The 8,169-nt window shown below is 36.4% G+C and overlaps 1 pseudogene; it reads right to left on the bottom strand.

The window, feature by feature from the left end:
* Nucleotides 1–2,938: 2,938 nt before the first annotated feature.
* On the bottom strand, nt 2,939–7,652 carry LOC139112690 (uncharacterized; annotated as a pseudogene).
* Nucleotides 7,653–8,169: the final 517 nt, after the last annotated feature.

Genomic DNA, 8,169 nt, shown 5'->3' on the forward strand with positions numbered 1-8,169 from the left:
AAACTTTCTGTGAACCCTCTGGAAATAAAGAGACTATCAAGGACTCGTCCGAGGATAATCGAAAACAGCAAGTAGTAAGTCTCATCATTTATTTAACCCTTATTTCCCCTCGCCTTCAAAACAGTTCCACTAAATTTAAAATTCCAAATACCTTCGAAATGAATGACAAGGGAATTGTCAGGGTGCCGTTCGCATCTCACAAATTTGGCATCTCTCTAGAGTCTCGGTAACTCGACTCGGTTAGTGGGCTTCCTTTTGTCAGAGGTTGCGATATGCCGCCAGTAAATGGGGACTATCAAAACCTTAACTTGAGTGAGGCTCCATCCGGTCAGAGAAACTGCGAGAATCTCTAAAGTGACGAATGGAGAGATCCGGAAGGAAGAATGCGACGTGATGCCCTATCATTTTCTCTCGATAATTCTTTCATTAATTCAATTTTAAATTGATACTTTTTTAGTGGAATCTAACAACCTAATATCTATAAAGAAAAGTCGGGCGCGAAGGAACAGAGAATTCAGAGAATTGCGAGAGCTTGTACGAAGCTTCTTCGTGCAATTCTTGCTCGCGGCAGCGCCTAGGAAGGACACAGCCGATCCCCCAAAACGAAGATCCGAGCGACCGTGGTCGCCTCTTCCTTTCGCACCTCCCAACTCGCCATTTAATGGCGAGGACTCAGAAGACGAAGAGTATTTACTGACATCAACACCTACACCACCGAGGCCAAGATCTCTGACGTCATCCGAGCCTGAGTCGGAGCAGTTCCGCCCTACTTCTCCCTCCTATACACCTGACATATCTTTGAATTCCGTCAATCATTCTCCTGGAGCTGCTCCTAGAGCATGCTCCTCTCCTATCCCATCACCGATACAATTTCCTGGGGAACCCGAGGAGGTCGGTTCCTTTGCTGAAGACGAAACCGTCTCTTGGCAAGAGCCTGACAGCCCGGAACATTCCCCTTCCCCCGCCCCAAGTGTGGAGTTCCTCGGGGAGCAAGAAGAACCGAGAGCGGTCATTGATCTTCTCCTCGAGCTCCTCCGGAGGACCTGCACTCCGTAGACGGATCCTGTCCCAGAAAGGGCCTTCACCATAGGCCCGGACTATTTTGATCCCGAAAAGATCAGGTGAGAGGCCAGTGGGACGTCTCCTGATCAAAATATTCTTATCTATTATCCCGGGGTGGAACTCTGCTTTCTAGCCCCGATCAGGCTCATCAACCGGGTGTTTCCGAGATCGACAGCCCGGATCTCAGAAATAATAGAAATAGATTTGGAATAACACTACAAATATCTTACACATCTTACAACTATATATATATATATATATATACAGGGTGTCCCAAACAATGTGTCACTCCCAAAAACTATGGGTAGAAAATTGAAATCTAAGACAAAAAGTCAAATGCAATTTTTAAAAATTCTCAATAGTTTTCGAGAAAAAAATTAAAATATGTAAAATGTATAGACGTAAGAGTGACAAGGAAGCTGCGCGTGAATGAGCGCGACAGGCGAATGACTAGAAATGGCACCGTCGTTTGTCGCGCTCACTCACGCGTAGCTTCCTTGTCGCTCTTGCGCTAGACAAATTAATTTTTTTCTCAATAACTATTGAGAATTTTGCAAAACGGCACAGGACTTATTAATTTGTATCCACGAGACCTATCGAACTCTGACAGTTTGTCAATATGGAATAATACACCCTGTATTTAACATATATTTTATATTACTAATTTACTTACGTATATATATGATTACTCACTATGTTCATGAATTGTACCCAAATGGTTAATATTTCTTGAATTAACGGTAGATGGCCACTGTGGTAATTTATTGGTAATGTCAATATTTGTTTCAGTATCCACAGTATTATGTACATTAATTTTTAACTTTTTGTTATTATTTTTCTTTATAACTTGCAAACTAGAATTATTTTCTTTATTCTTATTATAATCTTCATGTTTATTTTCATCTTCTGACACTGAGTCATCAGTATTATCTTCCTGATTAATATAACGATTTGGAAATTTCTTTCGACATCCTTTTCCTAATTGTGAATTTTCTGCCGAAGTATAATTCTCATCTTCTGCAATTTTGCGTGCCTTTTCAATTGTGTCTAAAAATAGAATGCAAATATTATTTTGTATATACATATTAAATGAGATGTAAATATTATACAAATATGTATAAAATAATCTTACCACAATATTTTTCTATTTTTACTGCAACTAGAAACCAAGTTTTTACATTAGGTTCTACTCGTTTCGATATAAGTGATTTTGTGTTCTTTGTATTTTACAGCGGCCACCAACACATGTCGCTATTTCCATCGTTATATAACCAGTTTGTCGGAATCACTGATGTAAGACCATCATCGATAAAAGATACAATTGCAAAAGCCGTATTCTAAATACATGAGAAGTCAAACTGTTACATTAAATGAGTTAATAAATAATACAATTATATACAAATTAAAACTAATAATATTAAACTTAATTGTTAAGTAAAAATGTTTTTTTAATATAAAAATATTAATTCATTACAAGTAATATAAACATTAATATAAATATTACATGTTTATATTAGATATGATGAATTAGTGGAACAATTACTGGATTTGAAAATCCAAAATACGTGATTTTCAAACATTTTTTTTGTATCTCGGAAATTGATACCATAATATTTTCCATATGTTCATCTATTACACAAATCTGCAAATTTAATGAATTACAAGGTGGCAAAAATAATGGCTGAATGTAAGGAAATTTATTATTACAAATGTGTAATACGTTATTAAGAAAAATGATTTCTTTTACAATACATATTAAATTATCTTTTAATAGACAGCAATTGTTAGGGCTCTTTATGGAAATATTAAATTCTTTTAATTTTATAAGACATATTTTTCCAGATTTTGAATAATGAACATACGGATACAATTTTAAATATTATTTTACAATAGGAAGTTAATTTTTTTTATTTAATCTATTAATTAATTGTTCCAAAAGTTTTCCTGAAGTTAGAAGTTTTCTTCTTATACTTTGTAAATAATTGTCAAATTGAAAACAACTGAATTTATCTAAAGAACCGAAAGTTTTAACATCATTTGCTAAATGTAGTAAATTGTGAACATTATATGACATGTATTGATTACCATACAAATATTTGTAATTGTCTATGTTACGTCCTCGGACTCCACATCTCCTTTTTTCCGACACGGATTCAATAAATTAGATAAAGGGGGTAAACCGTGACCATTTGGTGACGAAAGAGAACTTCCAAGCTTCCAGAAGAAATAATTTAAACTCTAAAATCCTTATCGCCGGATGCTTAAATTATACTTAGAACAATCACGCTATAAATGCCGACGAAAATCTAAACAGAAAACTCTTCAAGGGATATTAAACTAATAGGGACCCAAAACGATCTAGAATCAATATCTAATATCTGGCGATAAGTGAAACACTTGAGTTCGCGGTTATATCGTGGCTCCGAAGTATAAGCAAACAAAGGGCGCGAAAGTCCTGCGGTCGTAAGAATATGACACGCGACCGGATCCCATAAACAAACGCAACCCGGTGATAACGGAAAGGAGCCCTTAAGAATTTTCTTCTAACTATTAATGATAACATTCGGGAAGATTGGAAGGGGAAGCCATGCGGGCGGAGTTTGGTACGACCGAAATTTTTCTCTCGAGCCAATAGATATCGGGAACTCCTCACCATTAATTAAAAATCTAAGGGCGAAAACTAGAGCTTAAGAAAATCAGAGAAGGGATGAGATCTGAGTAACCAATAATTAAGAAAAAGGAAAAGTGGAGGGACACGGCTGGCAAATGAGAACACTGATTCTTTTGAAAATGAAAACCCGGCGCTAGTCCTTCCCTTTTCCGAAGTTATAAAACCGCGTGTTTCGGCGGGACTCGCTCTCATTCAGTCTCTGAATTATATATATATCCGAGCTATCGCCTTCACAGTTTAGTGACTAGTGACTCCACTGTGTCAACGTAAAAATTAATAAAGAAGTTGTCAGAGATTCGTCCGAGGCAACCGAAGACGACAAGAAGTAAGTCTCATCATTTATTCAACCTTATTACCTCCTCCCCTTTGAAATGGTTCCACTAAAATTCTAAAATTTATATCTTTGAAAATGAATGACGTGGGTATTGCCAGGGTGCCGTTTGCGTTTTCCGAAGTAGGCATCTCTCTAGAATCCTTTGAATTCTCCGCTAACTCGACTCGGTTAATGGGTCTCCTCCTGTCAGAGGTTGCGATATGCCGCCAGTAAATGGTGACTATTAAAACCTTAGCTCGAGTGAGGGTCCATCCGGTCAGAGGTACCGGAAGAATCTTTAAGGCGATGTAGAGAGAGATCCGGAAGGAAGAATGCGGCGCGTTGCCCTGACATTTTTCCCACTAAAATCATTTCGTTAAATTAAATTCAAATTGACACCTTTTAGTGGAATCAAGAAACCTTCGGTCTATTAAGAAAAGCCGCGCCCGAAGGAATCGGAAGATCCGGAAATTGCAAGAATTGGTCAGGAGTTTCTTCGTCTAATTCTTATTCGCGGCAGCGCCAAGGGAGGTCACACCTGAACCTCCAAAAACCAGATCAGAGCGGCCATGGTCGCCTCCGCCTTCCGTACCTCCCAACTCGCCGTTTAACGGTGAAGATTCAGAGACAGGGGAGAACACTTCGCCGCGAACACCATCACCATCGCGTTCGAAGTCAACCACGTCGTCCGAACCTGAGTCGGAGCTGTTCCGCCCTACTTCTTCATCCTATACTCCAGATGTTTCCCTGAATTTCTCCGAACCTTCTTCTGGAGTTGCTTCTAGAGCATGCTCCTCGCCCATCCCGTCACCGATTCCTTATCCTGGGGAACCCGAAGAGGTCGGTTCCTTTGCTGAGGACGAAACCGTCTCTTGGCAAGAGCCTGACAGCCCGGAACACTCCCCTTCCCCCGCCCCGAGTGTTGAGTTTCTCGAGGAACAAAAGGAACCGAGAGCAGTCGTTGACCCTCTCCTCGAGCTCCTCCGGAGGACCTGCACTCCGTGGACGGATCCTGTTCTGGAAAGTGCCTATACCATAGGCCCTGACTACTTCGATCCCGAGGAGATCAGGAGGAAAGCCAGGAAAGCGACTCCTGATCATAATATTTTTATCTATTATCCCGGGGTGGAACACCCCTTCCTAGCTCCGATCAGGCTCGTCGAACAAGTATTTCCGAGGTCAACAGCTCAGATCTCGGAAATAATTGAGATCGACCTAGAATAATTTTATTACATATAACCTAATACACTGTACATACACTTATATTCACATTTGTTATCTTTTAATTCTGTTACCTTTTTTTTTATAATCGATACGTTTTCTTTTTCTTAAAAATGTTTAAAATATATCTCTTATTAAGTCCTATTCCTCTTTCTTTTTATATAATTATTTCTCTAAATTCATTTAATTTGTTTTTATATTCTAAAATTGTATTCAATTAATATTAAATTCATCAACTTCATTACTGAGAACTCAGAGTTATTTATTTCAATTTAAACCAAATATCGTTTGTTGCGAAAAATTACCTCCGGTTCTGTCCTAGGGAATAGGAATTAAATTTCTTTCCCTAAAAAAGAACCAAAACAACTAGTTCCTCCTTGTAACCGTTGTAACCCATTCCTAGCGCGTTTACGCGTGGCATTTCTAAACACGTGCCACGCAAGGATCGGCTGTTACGTCACTCTCCAAATCTTCCTAAGCACCCGAAGAGCGGTCAATGAACTCCTTTAAAATACTCACATCCTTGACGTAACATCTACAAAATAAACTAATAAATTGTGTGCATAATTCATTGTTAAGCATAACTCAATGTCACACGAAATTCTGATAGCAATACTAAGCGTGAGAAAATGAGTATAATATTCGTTACTCATGGTAGATCTCAAAATTACAGGACCTAAATATAACAAAAATAACCGAAATTTAGTTGCTTTCCATTTTTCTAATTCATTAAAACTTCGAGGTAAACGTGCAAATTTGGACGGAATTGAACATCTTACTGCTAACAAAGCATTACATATATCATTTTGTCTTTCCACATTTAAACGAACATTTTTTTAACCTTTTACCCAAAATAAGAGAAGCCGTTTCATAACTCCTAAACAAACAAGATGCATATAATCTAATGCAATTTGATTGACTATATCAAGGTCTAATTTTACTAAAGAAGATACACCTGTATGATGTTCTTCTTACTCTTGGGTACGAAATAATTTATCAGTTCTTAATGTAAATTTTAATTCTGGAAAAACAACAGATTTTATATATTCACCTTGTTGAGTACATTTGTGACAACTGAAATAACCAGAATGGCTTTTTGTACATGTTATAAAAGCTTTCGCAGGAGCATCACAAACAATGTCTGCAATAGATACTTTACATATTTTGCCATTATACAAAATTCCATTTTGGAGAATTTCTGTCGTCTCATTTATGAAATGACTTAAAAAAGTATTTGCATTTTTTGGTTTTGACACACCATGATATACATCGATAGGAAAAGGTTATGTTCGAATGTTTAAATATAATGATACTAAAATTGGCCAAAACTGACTACCAGAGCTTTTTGTTAATGACATTCCGTCACAGTTAATAAGTAATTTAATTGAATCTGGACAATCTTTAAAATATCTTTGTATTAAACGTTGTAAACCATTCAGTAACCCAAAATGTACATAAAAACCATTATCCATTTCTTTTATCTATTTTGAAACGTTTCTTTGTGTTTGCAATAAAGTTCGAACATCTGTAGGTAGCGAATTATGGCCACATTTGCGAAGTATCTTTAACAAAGAATTACAGCATTTATGAGGTATTTGTTCATCATTACCCCATGATCGTAATTTAATTTCTAGATTTTGTGAAGTATCGTTATCTCTAGATATAAAATAATTTTTATTTTTGAAAAGACTTGAATTGGAAGAAATTACGTGCTGATAAAAAACTTCAAATGATATATTTTCGTGACAACAACTTTCTTCTATATTCGATACAAAATTAAGAAAATTGTTTTCCAGAAATGTTTAAATAGATTTTTCTTTATTATTTAACTTATAATTTACACTTGTAACTAGTTTCGATCGCTGTGTGCTAATATCGTGCCTAATACTATTTTTGTGACGATTTATTGTTAAACGAATGAGTTGATTCTACCTTTGTTTCGAAATAAAACATAATTTATTTATCATGTCCTTATTAAAGTAACCCTACAATTAAAATAAACAAAAAGTTACGTATTACATAAAAAAATAAATAAACAAAAAGGAATGTATTTAAATAAAACAATTTTAAAAAATGTCACAAATATAAAATTATAAATAGAAATATAAAAAAAAATTAAGGCAGTCGAGTGTAGACGCCGAAAAGCACATCAGATTAATCTCATATCAAAAACAAGAAACCAACATTGAAATTATTAGTTTTAACTTACTCTTAGGAAGACGACCAATAAGCCACCAAAGAACCTTTTATACAAGTGTTTTTTGAATCTTAATATATTTGTAATAGCGCAGAGTACAATCGTTAATCCTGAAAAACAAAGAAATATTAAGTATTCATACATTTTTTAACAATTACACACGTCGAAGACAGAGTTTTACGCGCCATGTTTCTGTAGCAGGAGCTTGTCACGTGGTAGAGACACGCACACGCGTACAATCGTCATCTATGTACTCTGTTCATGGAGCACATGGATAAAGATTGCATGTGTGTACACGTCCTTATTACGAGGCACGCGACTGCTACAGAAATCTAACAGGCAAGGCTTGATTTCGCCGGTGTGTATAATTTTATATAGACACAGTAATTATTATCTGATGATATGCACTCTCCAACTTTTACACCGAACAATCTATTCCAAATTGCTTTGAAATGCGCCAGACGTACCGACACGTTGCCACGTGTATGAAGAACTAAGTGAACTAACAATCACTAATGGCGAACTGCTGGTTTCGTTGCGCGACTAGCGCGCCATATATCTTTACGGGAACATCCGAAAGTATTAGGCAAATAAATCCGTTCAGTTTTTCTCATTCGTTAAAAAAGTTAATAAACTTGTACATAAAGCCCGATCTACATTACCATAGTAAACTTTAAGCCGTAAGAAATCAGCCAATTGTATTAC

This window comes from Cardiocondyla obscurior, unplaced genomic scaffold, assembly GCF_019399895.1.
Source record: "Cardiocondyla obscurior isolate alpha-2009 unplaced genomic scaffold, Cobs3.1 scaffold41_0_353218, whole genome shotgun sequence".
NCBI classification, from domain to species: Eukaryota; Metazoa; Arthropoda; class Insecta; order Hymenoptera; family Formicidae; genus Cardiocondyla; species Cardiocondyla obscurior.